Source organism: Bombina bombina, unplaced genomic scaffold, assembly GCF_027579735.1.
Source record: "Bombina bombina isolate aBomBom1 unplaced genomic scaffold, aBomBom1.pri scaffold_491, whole genome shotgun sequence".
NCBI lineage: Eukaryota > Metazoa > Chordata > Amphibia > Anura > Bombinatoridae > Bombina > Bombina bombina.
The window spans coordinates 281,257-303,455 of record NW_026510828.1 but is presented as its reverse complement, the minus strand read 5'-3'; positions in this window follow the sequence as shown (position 1 = coordinate 303,455).

The window sequence follows — 22,199 nt, the reverse complement described above, 5'->3', positions numbered from 1 at the left end:
CACCTCCCACCCTGGTGTTTACCTTAATATATAAACACCTAACAGCAATTAGGTGTAGCTGTCACTAATGATAGCAAAACATCCTAGAAATAGGAACAGAAAGAGGTGCCCAATAGGATAATAATGTTAAGGCCAGAAACACAACTGTAGAGTACTCCTATATACTCACAAAATGAGTTGCACATCCAGTGCAGTATTCAGCAGACTGAGGCTTCAGAGCCGCTCGGCTGACTCGATCTCCTCTGGAACGGGCAATACACTCGGCTCGCAAGCAGTTTCCTCCAAGCGTTTGCCAAACCAATCCAAGAAGGACCAAAAGGAAAGGATCCAAATATCCAAAAAGTCCAGGAGCAAGGTGTCAGTAAAAAGTATAATTTATTAAAATCAATAAACAGTTCAATGGTTCACAGCACCACAGTATATGTAAGTGCACGGTGTATAGGGTAGCTGCAATCACCCCAACGTAACAATCTTGAAAGTGTGACACCAGCACTGTGTTAACTTGCAAAACACATTATTAGGAGTTTACATTAAAAATTGAATGTAAACTCCTAATAAAGTGTTTTGCAAGTTAACACAGTGCTGGTGTCACACTTTCAAGATTATTAAAATCAATGTTAAAACATATAGCAAGCACAGCAACGCGTTTCTCAGCGGTAACGCCGTTTCATCAGGCTGTAACTCATTTTGTGAGTATATAGGCGTACTCTACAGTTGTGTTGCTGGCCTTAACATTATTATCCTATTGGGCGCCTCTTTCTGTTCCTATTTCTAGGATGTTTTGCTACTTCTGATCCTTTTTGAAGAGAGCTGCCCCGTTGTGCGAACACTGGTCTTCCATAGAGAACGTATAATTATACCAGCAAACTATCACGTTGTTTTTTTGATTAACTTTTGCATCAAAGTTTTCAAGTTTCACATTCTATTCATTTGGACACTTTTTTAATTATACATGGACACATTGATGAATTTTTTACTAAAGCAGGAATTGGATGAATTTTATTATCTCATATAGAGCCAAGAATTATTCACTTATATTAATTATTAATTATTTTATCAACTATTTTATAGATTGTATTGATTTTCACGTTAGTTGGCGCACCCTTATATCACTCTGCTTGGTTTGGGTTTTTATATATACATTGTCACTAATGATCCAGGATAGAGACACTACTTTACACTCACAGCCTCTGTACTGACACTTTACCATACTCTGTTACACTTTTACAACCCTCATTTACTCACCACACATTTCACTCACTCTCAGTTTACCCTGCCTTATATCAGACATATTTCCTTACCTTCTGTCTCCATTCCCTCTGTCACAAATATCTCAGGATTCAGCTGCTAAGGAGTTAATTTTGTGTAGCTGGCACTCAAAACAGTTATTTGTTTTCAAGAAGAATTGTGTTTGTATTTTCTTTGAAGTGCCAGAACCCCCTAAATAGCCACCAAATGTTAGTGTGTATGCATTGGGTCATAAAGTCACTGAAACTCTTAGTCACAGAGATACACAGGATAAAGTTTATGGCTTAAGCTGTCAATAGAATGCCTGATGCAAAACAGGCCCTTCATTACAAAAACTGACCAGGTCACTGGCAGGACATTGGTATATTATGTACATATGTGGGTTAAAAGTGTTATAACCTTAATGGCAGGTAAATATGACAACCTATGGCATATTTGGTATCAAACCGATTCTCTCAATAAACCTAAAAGGTTCTAGACATGTAAATATAGAAATTTCTTACCTAGCAGAAATGATACTGGATTGTATAATTTCAGGCAAGAAATTAGTCTATTGAAGGTTGTAAAGACAGGGGGGTTTCTTAGCCCGCCCAGGAGGGTGTGGTTAAGCAACATGATCTCTGAAAAGTAGGGTTTAAGAATCTTATTTTTTAACAATAAGATTGTCATTCTTACAAGGGGAGCTGCTGTACAGACGTAAGGAGCCATCTTTTCCATGCCAGCCCCTGGCGCAGATCTTGAAGACTAGGAAAGTATTCAATTCTGTTTTTCTCCTTTTTATTTTAAAATACTGTTTGCGTGTGTAATTTTATTTGTAACAACTTTTTATTAATAATGCATTGTGCATAATATTTTTGGCATAATAAATAATTCCTTTATTAAGTTTGGCCTTTGTCTAATAATTGAACCACGTTACTGAAAGAGACTGGAATATTAGAACTGTATAATTTTAGGTTATTTTCGGCTAAATTGTATTTCTAGAGTTAATGTGTAAAGTCTGGGGTTTTCCTTAAGATTTTCCCTTTAATAAATTTTAAGTGGTGGCAGCATTTGAGCTATAGGATTTATAGTTTATTGTGGGTGGCATTACAAGGGAGTGTTGGGCATTTCTCTTACGTCTAGTACAGATTAAGGGAGTGCGAATTAACTCTTGCACCCACTAAACTGAATCACAAGCTTGCCTGGTGTGGCTAGATTGTGACCTATAGGTGACAGAAAAGGGGGCTGAAAACCCTTTCTGTGCCAAATAAGTGACTGGCGCAGGGTTGGATAACCTTGGTTCGTCACAAATTGGTGGGCAGCGGTGTAGATAATTTTTTTTTATTATTAGATTTTAGTGCTTGTGGATTTGCTAGTGTGGAAATCCCGGTACTAAAAGAGATTGTTTCTTACAATTTCCAAAGGCTAAAACTCAGTGCATTATATAGTGACACATTGAAAACAGTCCCCTTCCCTATTCTCTGTTGTTCTTTTCTATTTTATTTTTGCTATGGAGGCATACGAGCAGCGATCTAAAGAGGCACTTATACTCCTATGCCAGGAGCGGGATATTCCAACACGTTCAAAGAACAAAGATTTACTAATACAAGCTCTTGTTGAATATGATAACAGCCAAATCACACCAGTTGAGGTCTCAGGAGAGATGTCTGCAGCTGGGGGCAGCGATTCATCAGAATCTGGGGATCCCTTGGACTGTTATTTGCAAACTGTTCTCAAACATATGGGCTCAGTGGATGCAAGTTTGCGCATGGAACTGATTACAAAGTTTTATGAAAGACAGGCTGCTGAACGACAAGCTGCTGTGGCTGAGAGACAGGCGTCTCTGGCAGCTGAGAGAGAGGCTCTGGCAGCTGAGAGACAGGCTGCTGAACGACAGGTAGAGAGAGAGTATCAGCTACAGCTTGCACGGTTGGAGAGAGGGATGGTCTCACCTGTTGTTAGTGAACCTAGAGACCCCCCTGCTCCCAGAGTGCGTGCAGAGAATTTTCCCACCCTGGAGAAAGATGGAGATGTGGATGTATTCCTGCGTAGCTTTGAGAAAGTGTGCAGACAGTTCCAGTTGCCAAGGGAGCAGTGGGCCAAGTACCTTACCCCTGGCCTGAAAGGTCCTGCACTGGAGGCGTTTGCTGAACTACCCCCAGAGTTTGATCAGGACTATGATTCCATTAGAGCTGCACTGCAGAGGAGATACAATCTTACTCCTGAAGTTTACCGAAAGAAATTCCGTTCTCTGCAGAAAGGTTTGTCAGAGAGCTATATTACAGCTGTTGGAAACTTGAGGACAGCCTTTAAACAGTGGGTTAGAGGATTAAAAGTTGCCACTATGGAGGAGCTGGAAGATTTGATTGTGAAGGAGCAATTTATGCAGCTGTGCCCAGCCGGAGCTCAAGAATGGGTTTTAGATCGGAAGCCCATAACAGCATTGGAAGCTGGCGAGCTGGCTGATTTTTACACAGCTAACAGGTCTCCAGAGAATGGGAGGAAATCCTTTTCTAAGGGGGGGATCCACCTGTAAAGGAGCTGCTGCACGACCCCCCTTCACGAAGCCTGCTGTGCCTTTATCCAGTGTGTCTGCTCCTTCTGGGAAAGGAGGGGCGAGTGCTGCATCTGGGCAGGGGGATACCTGCAGATGTTTTATTTGCAACAAAGTGGGCCACATCAGCTCCACTTGCCCAGAGAGGATTAACTTGGGGCAATCAGATGGAGGGAGTAATCCCTCAGAAGTACCAGCATCTGTTTTGTTTGTTACCTGTCCAGAGGAAAACAACCATGAGAACCTGCAACCTGTGACTGTTGGAGATAAGGTAACCCTAGGGCTAAGGGACACAGGTGCAGAAGTGACTATGGTGCATCCAAAGCTAGTGAACTCTGAGAACATTATCCCTGGAAAGGCTCTAGCAGTTAAAGGGATTGGGGGAATGAAACTTGCAGTGCCTATGGCACGTATATATCTTGATTGGGGAGTGGGGAGAGGTTTAAGAAATGTGGGGGTATCTGAAAATATTCCTAATGATGTTTTACTGGGTACTGATTTGGGTAGATTGTTATCTCTTTATGTGCCTGACAATGCTGCATGTGACCTAGTGACATTAGTTGCAGACCCTTATGTGGAAAGGGCTGTGTGTAAATATGCTCAGAGACATTATGACCAGGAGGGAGGACAGAGTGCATGTGTGCGCAGGGCTGTGCCTGAACTGGGGGTGTCTGTGCTGAGAGGTGAAGCTGTACGAGGAGATACTGACTGGGGAGAATGACAGACAGACGGTGTGTGTCTTCCTGTACTTAAACCAGCAGTATCGTCAGAATTACCGTTAGCTGTACAGGGTGAGGCTGATGGGGGAGAAAGGCAGATAGACTGTGTGGGTCTGTCTGTGCCTCAACCAAGTTTAGCTGTACGGGAAGAACTTGTCTGTGAGAGAAGGCAGATGAGGGGTGCGTGTCTGTCTGTGATTGAATCAGTGTATTCTATAGAAGGAGGTGAGATTGACGAGGGGAGAGAATGACTGGGTGACTGGGCCGCTGGATGATGTGTGTCAGTCTCTGCCAGGGACAATTCTGTACCCTGTGAAAAGACACAATAGTTGGGATAAATGGCAGAAGGAAGATGTGTGCTTGTCTGCACCAGTGTCAAAAGGATACCAGATTCTGTGTGATTATGCAAAGTGGCAGACTGACTGTGAGAGAGAGCAGGGGGGCAAACTAGCCCACTCTATGACAGAAGCAGCAAAGCCACAGATTTCAGAGTGTGCGGGGGAGGAGGGTACCGGATACTCTTTGAGGAACCCCCAGAGTGAGTGTGAAAGATTGTGGGTGACAGAGACCCCAGTAACCTCAGCTGTGACCTATAAACAGCCTGTACAGGCTAGGGGACAGAGACTGACACAGACTGCAGGCACAGGGGGGAGGAGTACAGAGAAGTGTATTTACACAGCCCCACAGTGCCATTCAGCAAATACACTGATAGATGTGCAGCATCAGTGTCCTCAGCAGGTTCAGCAGTTAGAACGCACAGTGAGGAGGTGGGGGGCAGTTAGTCAACCCCCTACCAACCATAACAGAGTGCAGGAGTACAGGAATTCTACTCCAGTGGGAGGGCAAGAGCCTATGGTAGTTAAGCAGCAACTGACAGCACACAATATGTTTAGAGAGCACACCCTAGGTAGCAAGACACTAGGTTTCACAGGCACCTCTGTAACAGGGGATGATGTGTTGTTCCTGGATAAGATGCAAACCTTATTGGGGGAGGTACCTGCAAAACTCAGAGATGCCATGTTCGCACAAAAACAGTTGCAGGAGTTTACTGCCAGAGAGGGAGTGTGTGAGATGGTCCATAATGTTCTTGTACTCACGCCCATGAGACAGAACAAACTAGAGGCTGCATGGGAGGGGCCCTGCAATATATTCAATCAGTTGGGTAGAGCAACTAGTGTGTTACTTTTAAAAGGAGGGCATCCTGCTGCCAAAACTGCTAGGTGCAATCTGTCTGGCAATGGTGTTCTCACCACAAGGGGAAGCTCCTTTTGATACGCATCGGGAGTGGCTCGTAGCCACCCCCTTTTGTGTCTCTTATTGGGGGAGGTGTCACAAATATCTCAGGATTCAGCTGCTAAGGAGTTAATTTTGTGTAGCTGGCACTCAAAACAGTTATTTGTTTTCAAGAAGAATTGTTTGTATTTTCTTTGAAGTGCCAGAACCCCCTAAATAGCCACCAAATGTTAGTGTGTATGCATTGGGTCATAAAGTCACTGAAACTCTTAGTCACAGAGATACACAGGATAAAGTTTATGGCTTAAGCTGTCAATAGAATGCCTGATGCAAAACAGGCCCTTCATTACAAAAACTGACCAGGTCACTGGCAGGACATTGGTATATTATGTACATATGTGGGTTAAAAGTGTTATAACCTTAATGGCAGGTAAATATGACAACCTTATTTGGTATCAAACCGATTCTCTCAATAAACCTAAAAGGTTCTAGACATGTAAATATAGAAATTTCTTACCTAGCAGAAATGATACTGGATTGTATAATTTCAGGCAAGAAATTAGTCTATTGAAGGTTGTAAAGACAGGGGGGTTTCTTAGCCCGCCCAGGAGGGTGTGGTTAAGCAACTTGATCTCTGAAAAGTAGGGTTTAAGAATCTTATTTTTTAACAATAAGATTGTCATTCTTACAAGGGGAGCTGCTGTACAGACGTAAGGAGCCATCTTTTCCATGCCAGCCCCTGGCGCAGATCTTGAAGACTAGGAAAGTATTCAATTCTGTTTTTCTCCTTTTTATTTTAAAATACTGTTTGCGTGTGTAATTTTATTTGTAACAACTTTTTATTAATAATGCATTGTGCATAATATTTTTGGCATAATAAATAATTCCTTTATTAAGTTTGGCCTTTGTCTAATAATTGAACCACGTTACTGAAAGAGACTGGAATATTAGAACTGTATAATTTTAGGTTATTTTCGGCTATATTTCTAGAGTTAATGTGTAAAGTCTGGGGTTTTCCTTAAGATTTTCCCTTTAATAAATTTTAAGTGGTGGCAGCATTTGAGCTATAGGATTTATAGTTTATTGTGGGTGGCATTACAAGGGAGTGTTGGGCATTTCTCTTACGTCTAGTACAGATTAAGGGAGTGCGAATTAACTCTTGCACCCACTAAACTGAATCACAAGCTTGCCTGGTGTGGCTAGATTGTGACCTATAGGTGACAGAAAAGGGGGCTGAAAACCCTTTCTGTGCCAAATAAGTGACTGGCGCAGGGTTGGATAACCTTGGTTCGTCACACCCTCTCCTTTAGATTGTAAGTTTGAGAGCCTCTCTACCTGTAAGCCACTTTGTATTTAAAGTGAACTACTACTGATTGTGCTCAAGGGCAGGGCACTCCTCTCCTTTTGTATATCTCAATTATTGCACCCACAACTGTAATGTACCCCAATATTGTACTTGCTTGTTTGTGTATTTAATGCATTCCTGTAATGTTCCATTATTTCTTGTATAGCGCTACATAATCTGCTGGCGTTTTATAAATACCTGTTGTTAATAATAATAATAATAATAAATGAGAAACTTAAAAAAAAGAAAAAAAAAGAAAGAAATAGTTTCATGTCCCTTTAAGTAAAGCGTAGGAGGGACAGGCAAAAGAAAAAAAAGGAAATTTACCAATTAATATATAAAGTGTGTAATAAATAGAGACAATGGCACTACTCTTATATTATATGAAGGAACTGTATAATGTCATTTATTTAGCGTATAATCTCAATTTACATACGCTTTAAATATTGTTTCACTGGTGCTGTGTATCAAGGTAAAGACAATTTATTTTCATATTCCAGCATAGATGCTCAAAATGAGTTCAGCACTTGGGTGTAAAAAAAGGCTTAGCAGCGAAAAGGTTAAAGGAGAGGGAGGAGTCAAGTGGTGGATCTGCTGTGCAGCTTTTTCATTTAGCTCTTTTTCCACCCAGAGGTTAGACCTTGTCTTTAAGGGACAGTAAACACCAGAATTGTTGTTGTTTAAAAATGTAGATAATCGCTTTATTACCCATTCCCCAGTTTTGCATAACCAACAAAGTTATATTAATACACTTTTTACCTCTGTGATTACCTTGTATCTAAGCCTCTGCAAACTGCCCCCTTATTTCAGTTCTTTTGACAGACTTGCAGTTTAGCCAATCAGTGCTGACTCCTAGGAGCTTCACGTGCCTGACCTCAATTTTATCTATATGAAACACATGAACTAATGCCCTCTAGTGGTGACAAACTGTCAAAATGCTTTCAGATTAGGGGCAGTCTTCAAGGTCTAAGAAATTAGCACATGGACCTCAGCTTTCAACTAAGAATACCAAGAGAACAAAGCAAAATTGGTAATAAAAGTAAATTGGAAAGTTGTTTAAAATAGCATGCCCTTTTACTTTACTGTCCCTTTGGAAAAATCCAACCACATGGCAGCCACAGGATAACAATAGGTGTTCTCTGTGTTCTTCTAGGTGTCCTAAATACACTTCATATATTTGATTTTCATATTCCAGCATATATGCTGGACAGGATACCATTGCAAGTACTCTTGTCCTTCATGTGTGAAGGTTTGTTAACAAGAATCATAGATTAAAAATCCAATCTTTATTAAATATACTAAAATGGGTAAAATGAAATTAAAAACAATTGCAGTAAATATCAGTGTGAATCTGCTAATTTATGTATGCCTGCTAAGCTTTCAATTAAAGGGAGAGTCTACACCAGAATTGTTATTGTTTAAAAAGATAGATAAGCCCTTTATTACCCATTCCGCAGTTTTGCATAATACACTTTTTACCTCTGTGATTACCTTGTATCTTAGCCTCTGCAGAATGCCCCCTTGTGTCAGTTCTTTTGAAAGACTTGCATTTTAGCCAATCAGTGCTGACTCCTAGGTAACTCCACATGCAGGAGCACAATGTTATCTATATGGCACACATGAATTAACGCCCTCTAATTGTGAAAAAAATCAAAATGCATTCAGATTAGAGGCGGCCTTTAATTTTTTTTAAATAGCATATGAGCCTACCTAGGTTTAGCAAGATTGATTATAAATGTAAATTGGAAAGTTGTTTAAAATTACATGCCCTATCTGAATCATGAAAGTTTATTTTTTGACTAGACTGTCCTTTTCAGAAGTGTAACTAGAAACCACAGGGCCCAGGTGCAAGAATCTAAGCAGGGCCCCCCCCACCCCCCAAAAAATGTGAATTTGATACATATATTTTTTTTTTTTTAACATTCAACACAGGGGGGAAAAATGTGAATACGATTACATGTCTGCAAAAGGGGGTACCCTGTGCCCATAGTCTGTAAGATGGTCTGACCCCCTATTACTGTATATAGTGACACTGTTTAACCCACCAGTACTGTATATAATGAGTTAGTGACACAGTCTGTAATCTGCAGGTGAGAAGGCTGGCCTGACCCTCCCCACTCCAGTACTTTATATAGTGACCACAGTAGTCTGTGACATGGGCCAGCCCCCCGCTCTGTATATAGTGGTACTGTATAGTGACACTGTTTACCCCCCGCCCCCCACCCATGCCCCATGCTGTAGTAACAAGGTCTGTAATCTGCTGGTTCCACAAACATACACACACAGTCAAATACATACACACACACATAAACACCAATGGGTAAAACAGAAACACTAACCACTGTAGTCAGAGACAGAGACACTAGTGAAGCATCACGTCACACTCACATGATATCAGTGCAGGCACATCATATACAGCACACCATTATAAGACACAAAAGAAAATAACAACGCAAATACTGACCAATTTAAGAATGAGAAATCAGAAAGAGATACTTTCCTTCAGCAGCAAGATCAAACATTCAACAGACATAGACAAAGTAAATATTATCGATATGGTTACAAAGCTGGAAAATTGTTAGCAAACATGGTACGTCTTACTAAACCTAAATCTTTTATAACTGCAATTAAAACAGGTGCCCTATTACAAATACTCAGGAAATCACGAAAAAAAACTTTGTTACATACTATAAAACACTTTGTACTAAAGAAAGGATAGATGACCAAAGTAAACGGCTAATTTGGGATAAAATTAAAATTCCACAATTAACAGAAGGCCATTAAGAAATCCAAGTAAGGTAAATCAATAGGCCCTAATTCCCTTCCTATAAAATATTATAAAAGTCTATGTGATGATATAGCTCCCACTTTAACTTCCCTTTATTCACAAAACTTATCAGGACGACAAAGACCTGATCCACATTTTCAGATGCTCATATTTGTGTAATACCTAAACCAGATAGAGACCATACAAATGCTTCATCCTATAGGCCAATTTCACTTCTCAATAGTGATTATAAATTGTTTACTAAAATCCTAACAGACAGACTTGCGGCTGTCTTGCCTTGATGGGATTTTTAAGGAACGCTCTTCGGTGACTAATATTCGGAAAACCCTTGCAATCATGACCCACTATTGGCAAAACAGACAGTCAACTGCAAAAATAGTGCTTCCAGATGCTTGCCTGCTGTCAGAAGATGCTGAGAAAGCCTTTGATAGGATAGAATGGGATCATTTTTATACATCATTACACAATTTCGGCATAACTGGAAACTTTTTAAAAGAGGTCAATTATATCTGTCCCCTACTGCCACTTTGCTTATTAACGGAAGGGTATCTCCATCTTTTTCACTAGAGCGAGGCACTAGGCAAGGCTGTCCACTGTCCCCATTGCTGTTCAATTTGCCCATTGAGCCTTTGACGTGCTATATTAGGCATCACACTGACACTTTACAAATAAAATCATACATTTCTCATTTATCAATGTATGCTGATGATCTACTCCTGTATGTATATAATCCTTCTATAAATATACAGATTCTACTTAAAATAATGAAACAATTTCACTGGGTATAAAATAAATTCAGAGAAATCGGAGGTGATCTGGCTACAAAATTATAGTAAAACCTCATTCCGAGATACAGTATTGACCTTATTACACCTTTGAACTCCTTCAAATATCTATGATTTTACTTCACTGATTTCACACACTGATCCCCAATGATTATACCCACTGAATATTACTACAACCATTTCAAACATGCATAATATTATGCAGGGTTGGCAAAATCTGCCTTTCACCCTAACGGGTAAAATGCAACTTCTTAAAATGATTCTCTTACCAAAATTGTTCCCCTTCAACTGCTTCCATTATTAATGACGACAAAGATATGAAAAGAGTCTCAACAATGTTTGGTACATTCATTTGGAGACAGAAAAACATAGAATACGTCAAACGTATTTGACTATGCCATATACAGGGCCACATTTATTGTGAGGCAGAGTAGACATGTGCCTACAGGCGCCATCCATAGAGGGGCGCCTGTCTCTGCCTATTATAAATACCAATAACCTTAACTACGGCAGGGAAATAATAGCACTGTGCACGCACGGTGGCCATCTTTGTTAAGGTCAGGCACGTGTCAGTGACAAGGGGCATGGGGCATGTGCCAGTCAGGGGTGACAGGTGCATAAGTCATGATACCACTGTATAATCAGTGGTCTACTCCCGCCCCCACCCCCGCCCATACTGTCATACTGACAGCTGCCGGCTCAAAAGGCCTCTCCCTGTATGTGGCCCCGAGCCCTACTCTCCCGCTGTCCCCACCAAACCCCACAGAGACGAGCATTGTCTGCGGTAATGGGTTCCAGTGCAAGGACACACAGGTGAGAGGGCACAAGATGGCACTGGCCTGGGCAAACTGGAGCTGGTTGATGTGAGGAGATGGTGCAGTGCAGGGAGAGAGGGGCCTGTGGAGCCTATGTGTGGTGATGTGTGTATTATATAGTGATGTGTGTTATATGCAGGGATGTGTTTAATATACAAATATGGCACTGGGTGTAATATACAGAGGTGTGTGTTATATGCAGAGATTGCACTGTGTGTTATATGCAGAGATGTGTGTAATTTACAGAGATGGCAATGGGTGTAATATGCATATATGCAGAGGTGTGTGTAATATACAGAAATGGCACTGGGTGTAATGTACAGAGATGTGTGTTATATGAAGACATGGCACTGTGTGCTATATGCAGAGATGTGTGTAATACACAATGATGGCATCACTAAAAGGATGTCATGTGAATCTACGTATGTAGTTTATTTGATTAGTTGTGCCTGTGGGGTCCAATATGTGGGCCGCACGGGACGTACCATTAGAAAACGATGGAGTCAACATGTTTATAACATTAAAAGGAAATTTCTGAAACATAGTCTATCTAGACACTGCGCATATGCGCATATGCGCATAAAGGCAGTTCAAAATCACTATCTATATTACCCATTGAACAGATATCTCGGAATAGTCACAATCCTATGCTGACTCTGCGCCGCAGAGAGACCTTTTGGATCCATAAATTACACACTTTAGACCCTGATGGCCTTAATGAATGTGTTGATTTAGCTGCTTTTGATCTATGAGATAAATTTCACTATTAAATATGACATCTCATAATATTGCATGCATAGTATTTACACATCATCATCACTGATATTCGCGATTACATATTCTCACGTCGCCCCCAATGTTATTCCACTCCTATATAGTAGACTTATATAATTAGTATATCTAGTAGAGATACTCCACACATCATATTATTACACTCATCTAATTAACTTATTCTCTTGTTTACATCAGTAAATTATCACTTTTTTATAATCACCCCTGCACCCACAGTCCTTCATGCACCTTCTCCTCATGTAGATATATCTGGGTATCACACCTTTATAGTATATCACTGTTATAGCAATAGTTCCCCTCTTATATAATATTACACCTGGGCTAATATGTTTAGCTGCAATAGTATTAGTCTCTTAGCCTATATAGATCGCACACCTGATATTTTATCTTTTAGTCTCATCCTATATAGTATTTTAGTCCTCTCTCATGTAGTCACTACAGAATTAGTGCATCACATTATTATAACATTAAGAGTTAGATAGTCTCATTAGTTTTAGATTAACACATATATACCACTTTATTGATATTATATAGTCACAACTTCTGTCTAATTATTCCTAGTTAGATAGAAAAAGATGTATGGCCTATTAGTAGAAAGAAATTGATATCTCCATATCTGGCCCACGTCACATCATTATTCACCCACTATAACCACACACATATAAAGTTCTTGTATATGATAGTAATAGATTATTAGTATTAGGTCTCTTCTAGATTTATTTAGTTATTTTAGCACTACACATATTTCTCAGTCAGACTGCCTTTATATATAAACATAACACATATATATTACTTCTTTGGTTTAAATATTGTGTTTATTTGTGAAGAGTGTGCGACTGTCTTTATAAATGAACATAAAACACACATATATATTTATTATTAACGAGCATTTCTCCCAAAAAGAAAGGAAAGAATCAACCATGATATGAACATGTTCCTAGCAATTTGATATACACACGGTGATTGATTGTTTTGTAGTACACCACATAGAGATTATGCTGCCTAAGTCGATTTCATCTTAAATATATTCAGTCACTCAGATATATGTGTGGTTAGAGGTTTTTGGCTTATTGCATAGGAATTATATAGTCTTTTACGGCCAATTTGAATAACAAAGGTTTAGGATCGTTATGGCTTTTTGTCATGTCCGGTCATATGTATATAAACTTTCAACGTGTTATAAATGACTTTGAGTCATTTGTAACACGCCCCCTATGAATGCAAATAAACATTGTTATGCATTGCCTAGTCTTGTGGACAAGCGTCAGCATTTTTGGCTGGTATTACTCTGGTCCGCCCCATTACGCCCCTCTGTTATCTATCAAAATAACTACTTGCGTCCAATCACTTGGCTAAATGTCAGGGCCAATGGGCGTACACTTAAATAGGTTAGCCGTTATTGGCTAAGAAGGCTTTGATTCACAATATATAGTGTATCGAGTGATACCAGTTAATGTGTCTAGTGGCGTACCTCCGATCAAGGTGAAAATTTAAAACGCTGATATTGTTTGAATATAATTTACGATAGTCTTGTATACTCCTGACAAGTCACAGTCTAGACTCGCATCCCTTTAGGCTATTTTGACACACTAACCGCGCCAATTACAAAATTGAATTAGATCTGAATGACACGCTCATCTAAGACATGCGCAATGAGCATGTCAACACGCCAACCATTTAGCCACTATAACAGTGTGCTAACAGCTTCAATGTTTCAATATATTAATCCCATATAGATCAAGTTGTAAGTAAGTGTCACACGATCAAAGAACCACACGATCTACTAAGGTGGGTTCTATCACGTTTATTTAATTTGAATAATTTTATTAACTAACACTGTGGTTATATATTTGTTAAAAAACGTTCATGTCATAGAGGTCATAGCCTGTTCACATATGAAATAGTGAGTATACATTATGGTCATATATATATTAGGTGTATTCATATCTGTACACATTCAGTTTTCAGCTTTTAGTTTTGAAATTGTCTTAGACCAACTGTTGTGTATTATTGAATGCCAGCCATCAGTGATATGTAAGCTCATGGTTTTATTTATTTTCTGAGATGTCTTTTGTTGAGCTCTGTAAGCAAAATGTTAATGAGATATATGTTTGCCTGAGTTTTTACTATTATTATATTATTTATTTACTTTTCACTGACTCATTATATCCCATATATGACATAGGTTGCATTATATCAATTGCAACACAATGGGCCAATAGGGTATCAATGGCCCTCTAGACTCCTCCTATTACCATGTGGTTTTGATCAAGACTAATTAGATTTATGGTGTATATATAGCAAGTGTTCTCAAATGTTTTTATGAAGCCTGATGAAACAGCCTAGAGCTGAGAAACGCGTTGCCCTGTTTTTATTATTTTAATAAAACTTTTTTATATCCTGAACACTTGCTACCAATTTGTTTGCTTGCCTTCTATCCCTCTGTTTGAGAGGGGGGCTCTTATCCTGGGTTTTCCTGACTACTGGTGGTCCTGACTTCCATCTGTATCCAGTGGACCTGTGCATAAGTCTGGTGGGTGACTACATTGATCCCATCCTGCCTCTATAGCATCAAAGGAGATGCTACAACTATTGTGAGTACCATTCTATCTTATCACATTGATCACCTTGTCAAGACAATACTAGGCCATATAGGCACCTGTGTCTCTTTATGTCGTTTTGATACAGACATCACACCATTACCGGAGGTTGGTCCCCTGGGTGACTGTAAGAGATCCCAGACTGTCTCTATAGCACCAATTGAGGTGCTTAAACAAATGTGAGTTCAATCTTTGTACATCTATCAATACATTTTGGACCAAACAATATTGGGCCATGTGGCGCATCTGTCTTCTCTTGTCTTTGTAGATTACTGGGTGTAATATGCAGAGGTGTGTATGTAATATGCAGAACTGTGTGTAATATTCAGAGGTGGCACTGGGTGTAATATGCCAGCGGCCATTTTAGTTAAGTTAGCCGACACATCAGTGTGAGGGGGGGCACTTCAGCTTTTGGTGCCTATTCACACCTGGGCTGTAAATCTGGCCCTGGCCATATACTTCAGGTGGATTAAAACTACCTAATTTACAGTGGTACAATTGGGCCACACTTATTAAACTGGTTATAGGATGGCTGATCGATTCAGATTTTTTCTGCCCGATAATTGAAAGAGAGTTACTAGCCCCTTGTCTTCCAGCCTTTCTTCCGCATACTGCATTCTCCACTCTTCCAATACATATCAAACAAAACATTCTCTTTCGAGACCCACTACGTGCCTGGGGGAAGGCCTGCCAACTATGGAAAATAGATTTTAAGATTAGTAAATATTTACCAATACAGGGCAACCCAAATTTTATTCCAAGTTACACATATAAATCCTTTCAACAATGGAGACAGCATTGAATAATTTGAATAATTTTTTTAGATTTCCTCATTTAAAGAACTCCAGAGATCATATAATCTTCCCAGGATGCAACAATATGCTTATTTCCAAAGTAGGCACTACATATGATCTCTTCTACCTTTGTGTAAAGACAATTTGCTACGCCCTAATATAGAGAGATTTTGCAACCTGGCTAGGCAAGGAATTCATTGTATTACAGATATTTATAATTTTTTATCTACATATTTGGAACAGCAGGCTCAACAACAAATTCTCTCTAAGTGGCGAATATTAGATGATGAACCAGTCACCTTAGAAAAAATTCTAGACAGCTTTACTACAGTAAGGAAAGCTACCTTTTCCTTGAATTTTAGGGAGTCACATACCAAACTGATGCATCAAGAATATATTACACCTAAACTGTATTTAAAATGGCTTCCAGAAGCGCAGGATAAGTGTTACAAATGTTCAACATATGCCCCAAATATGGTCCACTTGTTCTGGAAATGTCCAAAATTTCTGAAATTTTGGAATAAATTAGCATATTGGCTCTCCAAGGTACTTAATACAAGGATAAGACTCACAGTACATTATGTTTTATTTCTGGCAAATCGTCTGTCGCAACAACACGGAAGTTTTATAGATATGACGATGTTGATGGCTAGGGAGCTTGTTTTACAATTCTGGACTAAGAACAGAGAACCCCCCTTTAAAAAGCTAGTTTTAACTATGCACAAACAAATATTAATAGAGCAAGTTGACGTCCAAGAACACCTAGAAGCAATGATAAAGTCCTTTGTCCAGAAATGGGAACCTTTTCTTTTATATTTCCCGGTAAAAATATTCTTAAATAGAATATTATACACATTTCAAAATTCAACATTCATGCTTACTGAAAACTTAAAAAGCAGGTGGTGTATCCCCTCCCTTTCTTGCCCCTTCTCTTTTATCAGTTGTATAGAACATGAATCCTAGACCACCAGGAGCGATGACCGGGGGGGCTTGGAGGGAGGGAGGCATCTAACAGAGCTCGGAAAGGTAAGGATAGTCTTTCTGTCCCTCATTGGATCTCTTGGTTAATAAAAGAGTAATTTTAAATGCATGAGGATGGTTAAGATATTAGCTTAACCAGGTAGATCTATGTGAGTATGAACTACAGTAGAAGAAATCTGAAGTTTGATTCATCTTATATAAATTGAAGGGGGTGGATAAAACTTTACTTTAAATAATTCTTAACAATAATTGCTTCTTTTCACCAATGTACAATTTGAACATAGTTAGTCAACTGATAGAGATGTATATATAGGAATAGGATTTTTGAGATCCTATAAATCTAAAGTTTTACAATCAGGCCACACAGCTTTGGTTAGAATGGAATGATTAATATGTTAACATTAATAACAGTGTTTTATTGTCACTATTCCTACAATGTAAAGTGGACTCTACAGATATTTATGTAGATATCTAGGCACCATTACTTGTTTAGTTAGTTTTAGATAGGTAGATTTCTTGTTTTATTGAGAAAAAAAAGAACCCACAGGCCTAAACACTATAACCAAGATATGTACTTTTATATGGACAAGGACAATATGGGGTAGATTTATCATAGTGCGAGCGGACATAATACGATGTAGTGTATCATGTCAGTCGCACATCGATAAATGCTGACAGCATACGCTGTTGGCATTTATCATTGCACCAGCAGTTCTTGTGAACTGCTGGTGCAATGCTGCCCCCTGCAGATTTGCGGCCAATCGGCCACTAGCAGGAGGTGTCTATCAACCCTATCGTATTTGATTGGGTTGATTTCTGTCCGCGGCCTCAGGGCTATTTTAGACCACTGCTTCATAACTTCTGTTTCCGGTGAGCCTGAAGGCTCGTGTGGAAACAGGGGCATCAAGCTCCATACGGTCTGGTATTTTTATGAAGCGCAGCTGGCAACCCTACAGACAAATACAAGCTATGGGCTAGATTACGAGTGGAGCAGTAGTTTGCACTCACGGTCAAGCATTAAAACTGCTATAAGTATTTTCCTCTCTGAGATTCACGCTCGTATTATGAGTTGAAAGTAAAAAGTTTGCTCTCTCATGTTCGTAACGTCAGATTATATTGCATCTTTCATAATCGAATGTTCTGTGCATAGCAAAATATGTTCTATTTATTCTTAAAGGGACATTAAACACTTTGAGATGGTAATATAAAATGATAAATAGTATATATAAAAAAACTTTCATTATTTATTTTGTCTCCTTTTCCTGTAATTCCATTCTAAAATTGTAAATTTTTCCGTTCCTGTTAGAAATTGAACTGCAGAATACTGTTATATTTCACACAGCCATTGGCTGCTCAGTCTACTGAACTATTTATAACTGTCCATAATTGGCCACAGCAGAGAAGGTAACCTAAGTTAGAGCTCCCATTGTTTTATAGACACTAAAACTTTACAGTTATTTTGTCAATATTTATACAGCTAATTAAACTTTAAATAATACATCTACATGTTATTCTCAGATTAATCTTTTCTTTAAATGCATCATTCTATCTAGCATTTATTTAGTGTTTGTGTTATGGCCAAAAATAATAGCACCCCTGCATTTCTGTCAGATAATGCACCACTTCGCCCATAAAATTGTTGCAATTACAAATGTTTAGGCATTCTCATGTTTATTTCTTTTGTTTATATTGGTATGACACACAAAAAGTGGAGAAAAAAGCCAATTCTGACACATTCCATGCAAAACTCCAAAAATGGACTGAACAAAATTATTGACACCTTCTCAAAATTGTAAGTAATAATTGTATTCCAAGTTTGTGATGCTCCTGTAATTTGTAATTAAACTCACCTGTATCAATTAACAGCTGCTGACAATATAGAAATCACATCAGCAACCAGTTAAAATGGTGAAAAATTGACTCAACCTTCCTGTTGTGTGCCACACTGAGCATGAAGAAGAGAAAGAGCAGCAAAGAATTGTCTGAAGATTTGAGAACAAAAATTGTGGAAAAGCATGACAATCTCAAGGTTACAAGTCCATCTCCAGAGATCTTAATGTTCCTCATTGTCAAGAAGTTTAAAGCCCATGGCACTGTAGCTAATCTCCCCGGACATGGATGAAAGAGAAAAATGTATCAAATATTGCAACGAAGGATTGTTCGAATGGTGGATAAAGAACTTTGATCAATTTCCAGACAAATTCAAGCTGACCTTCAGGCACAGGGGTACAAATGTGTCACACTATACATCTCCATCTGAATAAAAAAGGGTAGCAGACCCAGGAGGACCCCCACTGCTGATAAAGAAATATAAAAAAGCCAGATTAGAGTTTTCCAAAACTTACCTGAGGAAGCCAAAATCCTTTTAGGAGAATGTGCTGTGGACAGAAAAAACTAAATTATAGCTTTTTGGTTAAGCCCATCATTCTACTGTTTTCAGAAAAAGAAATGAGGCTTTTAAAGAAAAGAGTACAGTCCCTACAGTCAAACATGGAGGAGGTTCTCTGATGTTTTGGGGTTGCTTTGCTGCTTCAGGCATTGGATGTCTTGACTGAGTGCATGGCATTATGAAATCTGAAGACTATCAAAGAATTATGTGTTGCAATGTAGGGCCCAGTGTCAGAAAGTTGGGTCTCCGTCAGAAGTCATGGGTCTTACAGCAGGACAATGAACCAAAGCACACGTCAAATAGCACAGAGAAATGGTTTAAGACAAAGTGCTGGAGGGTACTGAACTGGCCAGCAATGAGTCCAGATCTTAATCCCATAGAGCACCTGTGGAGATATCTCAAAACAGTAGTTGGGAAAAGGAATTCCAATCTCCAAGGAATCTCCAATCTGAGAGACCTGGAGCAGTTGGCGAAAGAAGAGTGGTCCAAAATTCCAGTAGAGCGGTGTAAGAAAACTCATTGATGGTTACAGGAAGCGATTGATTTTAGTTATTTTTTCCAAGGGGTGGGTTACCAAATTTTAAATTGAGTGTGCCAATAATTTTGTCCAGTCCATTTTTGAGTTTTGCGTGGAATGTGGCAGATGTGCCTTTTCTTTCATGTAATTAACAAGAGTCCATGAGCTAGTGACGTATGGGATATACATTCCTACCAGGAGGGGCAAAGTTTCCCAAACCTTAAAATGCCTATAAATACACCCCTCACCACACCCACAAATCAGTTTTACAAACTTTGCCTCCAAGGGAGGTGGTGAAGTAAGTTTGTGCTAGATTCTACGTTGATATGCGCTCCGCAGCAAGTTGGAGCCCGGTTTTCCTCTCAGCGTGCAGTGAATGTCAGAGGGATGTGAGGAGAGTATTGCCTATTGAATGCAGTGATCTCCTTCTATGGGGTCTATTTCATAAGGTTCTCTGTTATCGGTCGTAGAGATTCATCTCTTACCTCCCTTTTCAGATCGACGATATACTCTTATATATACCATTACCTCTGCTGATTCTCGTTTCAGTACTGGTTTGGCTTTCTACAAACATGTAGATGAGTGTCCTGGGGTAAGTAAATCTTATTTTCTGTGACACTCTAAGCTATGGTTGGGCACTTTATTTATAAAGTTCTAAATATATGTATTCAAACATTTATTTGCCTTGACTCAGAATGTTCAACTTTCCTTATTTCCAGACAGTCAGTTTCATATTTGGGATTATGCTTTCAATTATCATATTTTTCCTTACCTCAAAAATTTGACTTTTTTCCCTGTGGGCTGTTAGGCTCGCGGGGGCTGAAAATGCTTCATTTTATTGCGTCATTCTTGGCGCGGACTTTTTTGGCGCAAAAATTCTTTTCCGTTTCCGGCGTCATACGTGTCGCCGGAAGTTGCGTCATTTTTGACGTTATTTTGCGCCAAAGATGTCGGCGTTCCGGATGTGGCGTCATTTTTGGCGCCAAAAGCATTTAGGCGCCAAATAATGTGGGCGTCTTATTTGGCGCCAAAAAATATGGGCGTCGCTTTTGTCTCCACATTATTTCAGTCTCATTTTTCATTTGCTTCTGGTTGCTAGAAGCTTGATGTTTGGCATTTTTTTCCCATTCCTGAAACTGTCTTATAAGGAATTTGATCTATTTTGCTTTATATGTTGTTTTTTCTCTTACATATTGCAAGATGTCTCACGTTGCATCTGAGCCAGAAGATACTACAGGAAAACCACTGCCTGCTGGATCTACCAAAGCTAAGTGTATCTGCTGTAAACTTTTGGTAGCTATTCCTCCAGCTGTTGTTTGTAATAATTGTCATGACAAACTTGTTAAAGCAGATAATATTTCCTTTAGTAAAGTACCATTGCCTGTTGCAGTTCCCTCAACATCTAAGGTGCAGAATGTTCCTGATAACATAAGAGATTTTGTTTCTGAATCCATAAAGAAGGCTTTGTCTGTTATTTCTCCTTCTAGTAAACGTAAAAAGTCTTTTAAATCTTCTCTCTCTACAGATGAATTTTTAAATGAACACCATCATTCTGATTCTTTGGACTCTTCTGGTTCAGAGGATTCTATCTCAGAGATTGATGCTGATAAATCTTCATATTTATTTAAGATGGAATTTATTCGCTCTTTACTTAAAGAAGTACTAATTGCTTTAGAAATAGAGGATTCTAGTCCTCTTGATACTAATTCTATACGTTTGGATAAGGTTTTTAAAGCTCCTGCGGTTATTCCAGAAGTCTTTCCTGTTCCTAATGCTATTTCTGCAGTAATTGCTAAGGAATGGGATAAATTGGGTAATTCATTTACTCCTTCTAAACGTTTTAAGCAATTATATCCTGTTCCGCCTGACAGGTTAGAATTTTGGGACAAAATCCCTAAAGTTGATGGGGCTATTTCTACCCTTGCTAAACGTACTACCATTCCTACGTCAGATGGTACCTCGTTTAAGGATCCTTTAGATAGAAAAATTGAATCTTTTCTAAGAAAAGCTTATCTATGTTCAGGTAATCTTCTTAGACCTGCTATATCATTGGCTGATGTTGCTGCAGCTTCAACTTTTTGGTTGGAAACTCTAGCGCAACAAGTAACAAATCGTGATTCTCATGATATTATTATTCTTCTCCAGCATGCTAATAATTTCATCTGTGATGCCATTTTTGATATTATTAGAGTTGATGTTAGATTTATGTCTCTGGCTATCTTAGCCAGAAGAGCTTTATGGCTTAAGACCTGGAATGCTGATATGGCTTCTAAATCAACTCTACTTTCCATTTCTTTCCAGGGAAACAAATTATTTGGTTCTCAGTTGGATTCTATTATTTCAACTGTTACTGGTGGGAAAGGAACTTTTTTACCACAGGATAAAAAGTCTAAAGGTAAAAACAGGGCTAACAATCGTTTTCGTTCCTTTCGTTTCAACAAAGAACAAAAGCCTGATCCTTCGTCCTCAGGAGCAGTTTCAGTTTGGAAACCATCTCCAGTCTGGAATAAATCCAAGCCTGCTAGAAAGGCAAAGCCTGCTTCTAAGTTCACATGAAGGTACGGCCCTCATTCCAGTTCAGCTGGTAGGGGGCAGGTTACGTTTTTTCAAAGAAATTTGGATCAATTCTGTTCACAATCTTTGGATTCAGAACATTGTTT